The sequence below is a fragment of the Corvus kubaryi genome, unplaced genomic scaffold (assembly GCF_017639235.1).
Source record: "Corvus kubaryi isolate FWS band 111438036 unplaced genomic scaffold, C.kubaryi_AGA036_p1.0 68, whole genome shotgun sequence".
NCBI lineage: Eukaryota > Metazoa > Chordata > Aves > Passeriformes > Corvidae > Corvus > Corvus kubaryi.
Window position 1 is genome coordinate 3,203,825 of NW_024582056.1, and position 12,583 is coordinate 3,216,407.

Below are 12,583 nucleotides of genomic sequence, written 5' to 3' on the forward strand. Positions count from 1 at the left end.
AAACAAAGATTAAGTTATAACATTAATTCTGACTGGTCTCAGTGTCTAAAGGTCAAACCTTAGGTCTTTTCAAAAGTACTTGTATTTCAACATCTTCTATTACTGGGTTTCTGGAGCAAAACAACAAAAATCAATTACGACCAAAAAGTCACATACATAGCATCGTATCTTGAACTTCTCTATATTTTTTGACATACCCAGTTACAGGAACAAGCCAAATGTAGCCAGGCTGCATCTAGACACTTGAGAGCATCCAAGAATACACTGATATTGATTGCCTATTCTGTTTTTTCCTCCCATGCTCCATGCTTTCTCCATGTTCCTCTCACACATTCTTTCCCTCAGCCATTGCTGTTATCTTTTTTTAGTCATATTTTCATTCATCTCAAGTTCTTTGAATTCAGCCTCTCCTGCAATTTACATTCTTTGTAAGTCCTACCAGCCATTTAGTTCTTCCTTGCTGTCCTGTTTCAGGGCAGTACAAGGTTAATTTTTGCAGTATCAAGGAAGGGGCAAGCCTAGGACACAGAGGTTATTCTGTACTGCCTCACATCATTTCCAGGCTGGGGGGAAAGGGACCGTCTCCCAGGGAGAAGGGGCTCCTTTGGGTCAAGGAAATACGGTGGAGGAAGCTGTCCAGTGTTGTCTATAGTCGAGAGGTTTCTTGTACCCTCTGTTATTAATATTGTTGCTGTTATTGTTAATTTTCTTATTTCATAGCTGTTTACAGTAAATTGTTCTTAGTTCACCTTGTGTTTTTTGCCTTTTGTGCCTCAAATTCTCCTCTTTAGCCCATATCGGGGGGAGGGAGGCGGAAAACAGGAGTGAGAGAGCAACTCATGGTTTGGACAATAAGTGGGGTACTGAATTGAGGAATACCATTTCTAAACCATGACATTAGCCAAATCACAAAATAAAACCTTAACACCTTTACAGAAAAAGAGGAAGAGAAGAGCAATGCCTGTAAGTTACAATTCTAGGCCTGTCAGACAGGAAATACATCAAAAACAGAGCATTTACAACCAGCATAAGTATAATATGCAGCCACAATCAACACTGGTAAACCTAAAAAGGCTCTATGAATTTACTGTCTTAGCTCTGGGATGTAATCCTAATAAATTATGGGCTGTGATCATTAAAATCCAGTTTCATTAAAAAAAAAAAAAAAGTAGATTTCCAACCAAATATGGATTATGGATCCCTGAAACACCCCCTTTAATTTGATTTAGCATGCTGTTGTATGGTCTTTTCTGAAAATCAAATTGTAATTGTGACACTTCAACACTGCAAGTATCATGACATTAAAGTACTCACTTGAAAAGAAGATACTGAATACAAATACCTCTGGAATTGCACCATATATATATATATATATATATATATAAGGTGTCTTTCTTTTGTAAAATTTTAAAAGGAAGTAATTGTTAGATTGGATTGGTGTGTTAATTTATAAGAAGCAAAGTATTAAAATTCCTCTTTATTTATATAAAAATGTTGTAAAAAACACAAAAAAAGAGAGTGAAAGTATTTGGTTTGATACATTGTGGTACATAGAAATTAACTAAGAATAGAAAAAAATTAAACATATAAAAACCTGAAAGCTGAGGATGGAAATTTGCTTTATATTTTATCTTTTATGTTTTTTATATTTGACTTATGTTTTATATCTAAATGCTATTTTTATCATTTTTGCTTTCCCTCAAATTCTTGGCCATGGGAATAGTACATGAGTATGTAAAAACTGCTTTTTATAACATAAGCAGAACACATGAGGAAAGTTATATGTCTGAAACGACTGGACTCAGGAAGTTTTTTATCTCCTAAGTAAGTTGTTTATATTTCATAATTCAGGTGGAATTGGTACTAACTTTCCATGAGTTTGGGGTTTTTTTGTTTTGGTTTCTGTGTGTTTTGTCTTCCCTTTTTGGTTTGGACTGGAGGATAGGAGAGTCAACATTATTTTACACATACACAGACCCCATCTCTTCAGTGTTCAGCATGAAACTGAAACAAATTAAACCAAAGGCCATATTCCCTTCTTTATGAATATCTTTGACATTCAAACTATTGCAATTAAATGCAAGCTCATGGTATGTAAAAATCAAGCGCTGGATTTTGTATATTAAATCCCTCTGGAGTACAAGACTTTGGGAGAACCGTTTGATTTCTTTCTCTTTTATCTTTGATTGTAGATACAGTAATTCTGGCCATATGAGGTCTGCTTTTATTTGAGGCTTTGTATGAATTTCTGTATCCTTTGATACCAGATTTCAAAGATACAATGTAAGATTTTGAGGTGACCAAAGAGGGTCATAAGAAACCTCTAGAGTAATATCAGTGTCTTGGACAGCAATGTAAGAACATACCTAATTCTTTAGCTGAGAATCTGGCAAAAGAAAGGCACTGAGATTGCAGTAACATAAAACTGTAGCTGTGATTGAAGGTGGTGACAAAATCCCCTTTGCTTATAATGAGAACTGGGATCAAGCCTGTGATAAAGTAGTTTTCCTTCATGTTGTGTTGTAGCCTTTTATTTGGTGATTAAAGTGATTGGTTTCATCAGGTTTTGTGTTTGGGGTTTATTTTATTTTATTTTGTAATTAATTTCCTCCTTACTTTTGGTACACACTTGGCATTCTACTATATTGTAGAATTTATTTCCTGTACTGATCATGGACCATTTCTTGCTTATAACTCAATCTTATCTTCATATTTCATTCCTACCAATCTCATTTCTGGCTCCTAGGCAGGATACTGCAGATAAGCCAGGCTTTCAAATTTCTTGCCATAAGGGCTAAAATAGAAATAAAAATAATTAATTATTTAAACTGACACAGTGCAAATGTACTGGTTTGGACAGAGCATAATAAATTAAAGACAAAATGGGACTGAATTCTCATAACCAAATAAAAACTGTGTATGTTACATGGGGGAGCTATTTTATTTTTGATACAGAGGCTAGGACAGAGTATGTACCAGTTCTGCTACTTTAGTAGAGCACAGCAGGCATCCGTTTCTCCACACAAGCACACTGCTTGCCAGTTTGTAGCATGGGCAAGGAAATCTCACCCTGCCTGTGTACTGACACTTGTCCAGGACAATATCCAGTCTATTGTGTTTCAAGGTCCTGGATTGCTTAACAGCTTTTCTGTGCTTACAATAAAAAGGTTTCAGTCAGCCTCTTTGAAAGTAAGGTGAGAGAAGCACAATTTTAGATATTCAAGTACTACTTGCCAAAGTGAGTTGCACAGGACCTGTGCAGTTCACGAGACCTGAGGAACAAATTTTAACCAGGTCTCCAAGTTATGTCTTTCTGGTGGTGTTTACAAGGGGCTTTGAGCTGCAATGGCTGACAATCCAAACTTCAGACAGGTTTGTAAATTCAGAGTTAAACATCCCAGAGTCTGCTGCTTAGGCTAAAACTATAAAATTAACCTTTTTTTCTCCAGGCCAGTCACATGAATGTAATTAAAGTTCAGTTGGCCTCAGTGGTGGATCACCTTCCCTACACTTAATGAGAGTGGATGTGTAAAATTGTGAAAACCAGGCTGTCAAATAAGAATTTGTGGCACCTCTGCGTGCACATACAGAATCATAGTATTGTTTAGGTTGGAAAAGACCTTTAAAATCACTGAGTCCAAATGTTACCCCACCGCTGACAATTCCACCACTAAACCAGGCCCCTATGTGCCATATCTTTACATGTTTCAAGTACCTCAGGGATGATGACTCCACCACTGCCCTGGGCAGACAGTTCTAGTGTTTGCAACACCTTTGGTGAAGAAATTTTTCCTAATATCCAATTTAAACCTCCCCTGGTACACCTTGAGACCATCTACTCTTGTCAGACACTGCAGAGGTGGGATAATGCTTTTCATCATGCCAATGTCCTTCCTTATGCAACTGACTCAGTGGTAAAACTTCCCCCCAGGGGATATATTGGACGCTCACATTTACATGTAGGCCTGAAAGTATTCATCCGTGTTGATGAGGTATAATTGACTCAACTATACTGACATGAGAGACAGCTGTCACATCTTAAAAGGTGTCATAAACCATCAAAGATGCCTGAAATGCCCCCAGACTCATTTCTGGGGCCTTCCACCAGAGGCCTGTTCATGATCCACAGTGTTACAAAAGACAGTGTAAAGCTCCCTTGCAAGGGGAGGTACCTGTGCATTCCCACAAAAACCTAAAAGTATATTAACCCATTGAACTTTGTGCTTCGTGGGCTTCCCCCACCCACGACAGATCAAGACTGTGACCATCACTTCAACCAATGGACATCTAAATTGCAACAATCAAGTCTTGTCACTGAATCGAGGGTTGGTGATATCTTGAAATCTTTCTACTCTTATCCTTTCTTTCTCTTTCTTTCTTTTCTTTATACAGTTTCTTAAGTGTTATTTTATGCTTTTATATTGTTGCAGTTCTGTAAATAATAACCAAAATGGCTACATACCTCCTTTCTGCTGCAACCAAGTTGTTCTAAATTGAACCCTGTAAATATATATATATAGAGTCATTCAGTGTCATTTCACTCTAATCTATCCCAAGGGATCTATTAACAAGAACCCGAGTTACCCTTGTCTTTAGAGGCAGGTCATAGCAACCCTCAGCAAGTTTGCATATGACACAAAGCCGAGATGTGCATTTCACACAACGAGACAGGATGCCATTCAGAGGGACCTGGACAAGAGGGACCTGGACAAGAAGTAGGCTCATGAGAATATCATGAAGTGCCACCAGTCCAAATGCAAGGTGCTGTGTAAGGGTAACTCAAGACATGAGTACAGACAGGGAGAACAACAAGACAAATTCAGGGTAATTACCCTGAGTCAGGTAATTCAAGACATGAATACAGACTGAGAGAAGAACTCATTGAGAACAGTCCTGTGGAAAAGGGGTTCTCATGGATGAAAAACTGAATGTGATCTGGCAATGTGCACTTGCAGCCCAGAAAGTTAACCATATCCTGGGCTGTATCAAAAGAACCATGACCAGCAGGTTGAGGAGCTGATTCTGTTCCTCAGCTCCAGTCTTCTGAGATCCCACTTAGAGTATTGTGTCCACATCTGGAATCCTAAATAAGGAAAGACATGGACCTGTTGGAGTGCTGTCAGAGACTGAAGTATTATGGTTTATGACTTAAACATTTTCATGAAGGACTTTTAAAGCTGTATTACAGAAGCTGCAGAGAAGACTACCACACCCTGAATGGTGCCCTGACTGAGGCCTGACACTGCTCACTGATGAAGATAAGATAAAGTAACAGCTCAGGGCTGGGGACATTCACAGAGCACAGCCTTAACACCTCCAAGGTGGAGACCACAGCCCCAGGGCTATCAGCTGCCAGGCTCGCACAGACCCTCGAACCAAGGGGTGGAGGGAGGAGAGGCTCTGGGTATCTGGGAAAAGCCTGTGGTCAGAGGTGCCGTGACTGCCCATCCTCCACTGTGCAGAGGAGCCCAGCTGAGGGGTCCTCACCAGGGGGGAGGAAGCTTATCCACAGCAGAAGGGGGTGACATGGCCCATCACAGGCGCCCCCTGCCAAGGGGTCCCCAGACCCTGCACCAGAGCACCAGAGATGATGCAACAGACCCTCAGTGTTGCAAGGGACAGTGTCAAGCTGGCCCCTGCAAGGGAGACACATGGGCATTCCCACCTGGCCCACAGCGTGTATTAATCCATGGGATTCTGCACTCTTCGGCGTGTGGCGGTGTGTGGTGTGGGTGCATGTAGCGGTGTGGCCACAGCGGCGATGGGAGACCCTCACCACCAGCAGACCAGATGGAGGGGAGCAACAAGATATCATTGGGACCATTGGATGGGTGATATGCTTCCACTTAACCCCTGTCACCTCTCCCTGTCCCCCCCCCCCCCCCCCCCACACTTCTTTTTCCATTTCTTTCTCTCTTTTCTCTTTCCTTCTCTTTGCCTCTTTACTATCAAATAAAATACATCCATTTTTTGGCATCAACATCTAACCTCGTTTGGTTTTAATCTCATTTCTGGGAATATTTTGAACCTTCCAAGTTCTTTCCGGTTTATGCACAGAGACTTAGCTTGCTTTGCTTTTCTAAGCTTAAACCGGATCATAACAAGTGGGTACAGAGGAGAGCCACAAAATTGATCAGAGGGCTGGAGCACTTCTGCTATGAAATTCATCCTGAAGAGAAGGGTCTGGTGAGACCTCATTGCAGCCTTTCAGTACTTAGATGAGGCTTATAAAAAGAGAGGGAGGATGACTTTTTACACAGGCAGATAGTGATAGGAAAAGATATATATATATATATAACAAAAGGAGGAGGGACTTAGAGGGACTTAGATTAGATTTAAGGAAAAAAACCTCATTCCTCAACGGGTAGTGAGGCACTGGAACAGGGTGTGCAGGGAGGTTGTGGGTGCCCAGTCCCTGGAAGTGTCCAAGACCTGGTTGAATGGGGCTCTGAGCAACCTGGTCTACTGGAAGGTGTCCCTGACCATGGCAGGGGGGTTGGAACCAGATGATCTTTAAGGCTCCTTTCAAACCAAGTCATTCTATGAATGATTCTCTGATGATTGTTGTTTGCATCCTTCACTAGGTCTGTTGCCCTTCTCTGGACACACTCCAGCCACCTCAATGTCTTCTTGTAGTGAGGGGTCAAAAACTGAGCACAGTACTTGAAGTGCAGCTTCACCAGTGCTGAGCACAGGGGAACAATATATAAATACAATGATGAAACTCGCTCCTTCTGGCCTCCCAGAAGGATGTATGGAAGGTAAGCATGCCTGTCTTTGGCTATTTTTGAAGCTGAACATAAGATTGAGACAGAAATACAAGGAAAAGGGACCAGAAGAAAACTTGAGCAACAACAATTATTTTGTATTTTTAAAAATATGCTCACCCTGAAAGCTCCTGCAGTAGTGATTTAGTATGTCAGTCACTTTAAATAGCAGACAATTGATTACTCAGTTTAATGCAACTGCTCTGTGAGCAGTAAGAAAGTGTTCATTTTGTTGGTTCATCTGTTTCCATCATGAAAAAACACACTCCTTTCTTATCAAAGTCTTTGACATTGCATGATGCCATCCTCAGAGTCATGGCTTTCTAAAATTCTTGGATATAGTTTGACCCATTCATTTTTACCATTCTCTCTGGTAATTGATTTCATATATAACACCAGGATAGATGCAGACCCTTGAACCAAAGTGCAGTGCAAAGATGACAGGATGCAAAAGCCAGAAAAAGACTATAATTATATATAAACCACTGCAGAATAACATATTTCTTCTGCTTTCACATTAATCATGGCAATATATGAGTCAGAGAACTACTTAAAATAACTTTTTTAAAAAGAATTTGTGCAGCATATCTATCTACATTATGGAACATTGGTTCTAGTGCTTCATGTGGCCATACTACAAATATATTAATGATGCTTTAAAACAAATAAGTAAACAAATAAATAAATAGATTCATAGGCAATTCAAGCATTCTGAGCATGATAATCCCTAGAGGGGCCCAGTCCCCCTGTGTCCCAGTGAGGGTCAAGGTCAGGACTGGTCCAGCCGAGGGCACGGGTAGGCAATGGCCAGGTGAGGTTGTGGTGACTGGGCAGTTGAGACAGCGGACTGGGGTTCACAAGGCATGTGGCCAGGCATGGGCACAGCTGCCACACAACTTAGGCAGATACCAAGGATTAGATCCTCAGATCAAATTTAATCCAAGCATTTCATTTGCATTAAATGATAAAGGAAGACTGTGAGCCTGCAGCTCTACACACTGTATCTTTTATTCTTGTATAAATGAAGGACAGTGCAAAGTCTGCTAAGACAAACTGTTCTCATACTGGCCTACAACATAGACAGAAAAATCACCTACCTTGCCCTGAATTTCATGTTGGGATTTGTGTCACTCAGAACATGACAATTCTTTGTAATAATTGTGCAAAGACCTGCTGAAGTGCAGAATTATTGCAAACTTGGCCTTTATCACAAACATATTGCTTATAGGATGCCAACACATTTCATAATTTTTAACATAGAAGGGACTGGAATTCATTACTTAATTTTCTTTTTATTTTTCCCTTTCCCCACCCCCCCCCCCCCCCTTGATAAATCTATAATAATGTTTTGCCAGTAAGCTGAAAGCACAGCTTTCAATCACTTTTTGTGGCAGAGTGGTCAATGATCCAAAAATGAAAACATAGGCCTATTGCCAGAAAAATGAGTTTATTTCAGCATCCCTCAAAATCCAGTCATGCAGGAACTCAAAGAAAAAATTTAAATTTAGTTCCCAGCTACTGAAAGTGCTCAATCAGAAAAGTTCTGAGGTAAGTCTCAGAACACAAAGATTCAGTTTCCAGATCTGACCAAATCTTCATCATGGCTTTTGTTAAGACATGACAGAGAAGACCTCCATGATCACTGGGTCTTCCCCTTCTATCAATAGCTTGTCACAGATATAAGGCCATTTTTAGAGGTATTAGACTCCTTTTTAAAATTATTTTGTTTTTTGAGGGAGGACAAGGACTCTCATTCTGAGCTTGTACAAACAATCACTCAGTGGAAAATAGATTTCATTGCATGAATTGCATCAATGTAGATACAAAGTCTCTACTAACAGAACTATTGTCTTCTTTAGGAAACTGGACTGTTTTCTTCTGAGAAGAAAGCTATTTTTCCAGTTCTAAAAAACCCCAAACAAGCACACAAACAAACACCTCCTAACTGTCTTTGTGGGTTCTCAGTTTACAGGTCAGAACTGCAAGGTTTCATTTCTTTTTTTCCAACAGAAATGTCATGTAAAGTGATGAGCACAAGTACGTTTTATATCTGATGGCCTAAGGTCATGTCAAGTCCCCACTTTATTCTTTTTTGTAAGCACTTCAGAGCTCAGATTTGGGTGACATCTCAAATGCCTAGCAAAAAGATTGCTGACAGTGTGCAAGCTGACATTTTCTGCTCGTAATGTACCTATATGATGGTTAATTTTCAAGCAATGTTATGTGATAAATGGTCACACTTTGTACTACCATTTTACTCCTGCTTCCAAAAAATATATCCCCCCCAAGGCTTTTTCAATACTTTTGAGTCATAGCAGGAAAGGGCTGAACGAACAAATTTGTCAACATTGATCAAAGCTGACATTCATGTTACCCTTCAGAGGCCTTCTATGTTGGTTTTCTTCACCCTGCTGTTTTCAAGGCTTCTCGTGTGTTTTCATGATTGATGATAAGACGTTCTGATGTGCATTTTAGATTCATCTTTTGATTCACTATGTACGGAAATTTCCTCACCTGAACCTTGCCAAATTAATTTTTCAGATTAATTTTCAGCAATAGGCAATTACCTGCTCAAATGCAATATGGATAACTCTGCCCCTCATTATTTTGACATTGCCTATATAAAACTCCAACTTCAAATTTTTATGCTAATCAATTAATAATTATGAAAATATTTTCCTTTTAGAAAACTTTGAGATAATTTTCAGTTAAATAGAAGGAACTCTTTTTGAAGAGCTGCAACTAGACAACAAATCTGTGAATAACATTTGGTAAATTCTTTGGTCTTGACAAATGAGGATCTGTATGTCAAATGGCGGGGCATAGAATTTTCAGTTCTTTCAGTCACATTTTGTACAGTTTTATATGTATTGCATGGAGCAAGCATTTCAAGAAAACACATTAAAAGAGAACGTATAATTAAAAAATGCCTGGCCATAACCTTTATACTCATGTTATTAAATAAGAACGACATTAACAAATATTTATGCTTTCTGCATTCAGACATTTCAGATCAGTGACTAAAGCCCATTAACCAAGGAAATTATATTGGCAACATGTAGCTTAGAACTACTATGAATAGGTTACAATTAGTGTTGTATAGGCAGGATTAAATCTTAAATTTTACACAATTAAAATAACCATAATGTATGTTTTTATGGGGAGAAAATTCAAAGCAATCTTTCATACAAAGAAGTGACTCAAAAAGTGTGTAAGTTAAAATACCTTAAATATTAAAAACAAATTCCTAACTGTGAAAGCTTACGACTTCCATCAGCTGAATCTGTTAGCATCCACTTACTAGACTAATTACTACAATAAATAAATTACATTACTGCTAATTATATCTTCCTATTCCTAACCTTCTTATTCTCCTTCACCCAAGATGTGAGGGGATTGTTCTTGCTGGAATAAAATCAGCAAGTATACACAATAAGCACAGTTCATGGTCAGCTCAAATATTGGAGGATGTTTGTTTGTGGTTTTTTTTCTTAAGCAAGAACAACACACATTTAATAATGACAAAGCAATTGACAACTATTTGCATATTTTATGTGATTCATCTTCTTTAAGCAGTCAGCCTGGCAATAAGATGACTTCTCTCCCGTTTTTCCTAAAGGTCTGAACATCCACATCTCCCACTGATTTTGTCTTGAAGCTTTAATTATTCAGAACTCTAAAAAATAAAGCCCAGAGGTCATTTGATAAAACAGCTGGACAGTTGCTCCACAGCAATTAATTTGTTATGAAAAAACAACCAAAGGAATGGTCCCATCAAATGTAAAATACATAGAAAAAAATGTTAAAAGACTCTTAGGCAACTTAGCCCTAAGACTAAACCAAACAAAAACCGTTTCATCTTAGAAATCCTCTTTATCTTTCCATAAAGTGTGAACTGTAGGAACTGCTGGGTTTGTGATACAGAAAAGCTAAAAATTTTCTATGCATTCTTTAGGTTAAACATTCATATTGGTACTATCTTTTGTTTCTGAAGAATCTGAAGGTCCTTACTTCTTTCTTAACACCTGCTATGAATTCAACCGTGTTTCGTTTCTGATCTGATCTAAAGATTGCAAGTTCTAGACCCATAGTGCAACCACAGATTACAGACAGGGAAAAAATCATTTTATCCCAGTACTCATGATATTCTGAATTCAAGTGTGTTGCTGAGTGTGAACTTGGCTCACCGAAGCTTAATTTGCTTAACTTAAGGTTCTGTACATGTAACGTAAAAAAGTAGATGGTCTGTGGGACTCAGTGTAGGTATTTAAGGAAATATGCAGTGGATTTGCAGGGTAGATGAACACTTCATAGTGAAATGTCAATGATTTGGAAAATATGTCTTTGGGACATGGTAACATAATTACAATGCTAATCAAGGACAATGCAAGACTCTCCAGTAAAGTTGACAAGCTTGAGAATTAATCCAGGATTAAGCATTTCAAGATTACTGGTGTCCCAGTGAGGAAAAGCCTAAGAATTTAGTAATCTTTATGGCAGCATTTCAGAAATATGAAGTAAAATATTTATTTTCAGAATGATTTTAGGCTGCTTCACCCTAATAATTTGTATCCATCTTCATAGGTTCTCTCAAAACTGGTCCAATTTTCACAGAACACTTTCTTCAGAACGCAAAGGAAAATCCATGTTGTTTAGACACATGCAGATATCAGTACATCTATTCTCTCTCCTCTCTTACATGATTGTGAAAAATCTCCTCAATTCAAATATATATAAATATATTCCTAGTTTGAGTCTGTAGACCAATAGTCAGACCCTGGAAACAGAGCAACTGCAGAGATTAACACTCTGTCCCTTATCAGCTATTTATTGCTGTCCATTAGATAGGTTAGCAGATTGCAAAAACAAAATCACAAGCGATTTTGTGTTATCACTCATGCATAACTACCACAGAAAGGCTAATTACACCTTTTATTCACCATTATCATTCCACTTTTAAAATCCAGCTAAATGATAACAATTATAAATATAAAACATGCTTACAATTCAAATTTTACTCTTCACATAAAAGCCAGCTCAGCATAATTATTTTTCTCCTCACTGAAAAGCGTGAATTGATGGCAACATTCCCAGATGAGCATATCTTTTTATTGCCTCAAAGTTTTTCTGTGAAGCATCATTTTATCATTTCATCTTATTGCTTGTTACGTGGAAATTGAGGTTGACAAATGACACAAGTCTCAAAAAATGGAAGGCTGTGTTTTTAACCTTTTCCGTTAGCACCATAATAGGTAGCACCTGTATCACGGAGAGTCTGAAAAGATTTTCTATTCTTTTCAGCTAGGAAGAGCATAGTTAATTTATACTTTAATGACATAGGTTACTGAGAAATTATATGATTGCATGCTACTGGAAAGGCATAAGTTATTGGTTTTTTGATGCTATAGAGGCCTAAATTGGCATGACATTCGAGCTTGATGCAAAGTCTATGTCAGGTCTGACTGATGTATGTCTGTATGTCTTTTGCCTAGTGAAAACACAAACATCAACTACAGCGATTGTTTAGGAGTCATAAAATAGTTTTTATCACAGGAAAAAAGGGGAAGATGAACAGTGTGAAGTTTACATTTAATTTCCAAAATGCTGGTATAAGTCAAAGTAGAAGACAGCACCTGTTCACTCAGATTAATTTATTTCTTGTCTGTTCGATTTATTTTTTACTAATGTCATAAAAATGAGTTGAATATTAGGATTTCAGTAAAGATGGGATGTGAGTTGAGGCAGTGTATATGAAAAGGCCTGTTGATAAATAAGAAGAGAAGTGTGGTAGTTATCACACTTCAGAGTCTGTGGTC

The 12,583-nt window shown here is 38.4% G+C and overlaps 1 long non-coding RNA gene across 1 annotated transcript in view; it reads left to right on the forward strand.

Annotated features, from left to right (window-relative positions):
• The first annotated feature begins 5,677 nt into the window (after nucleotides 1-5,677).
• Nucleotides 5,678-12,583, forward strand: part of LOC121674494 — a 223,795-nt gene continuing 216,889 nt past the window's right edge. The window contains exon 1 of the long non-coding RNA XR_006019642.1: nucleotides 5,678-5,723. This is a non-coding gene — a long non-coding RNA (uncharacterized LOC121674494). The remainder of the gene's footprint in view (nucleotides 5,724-12,583) is intronic.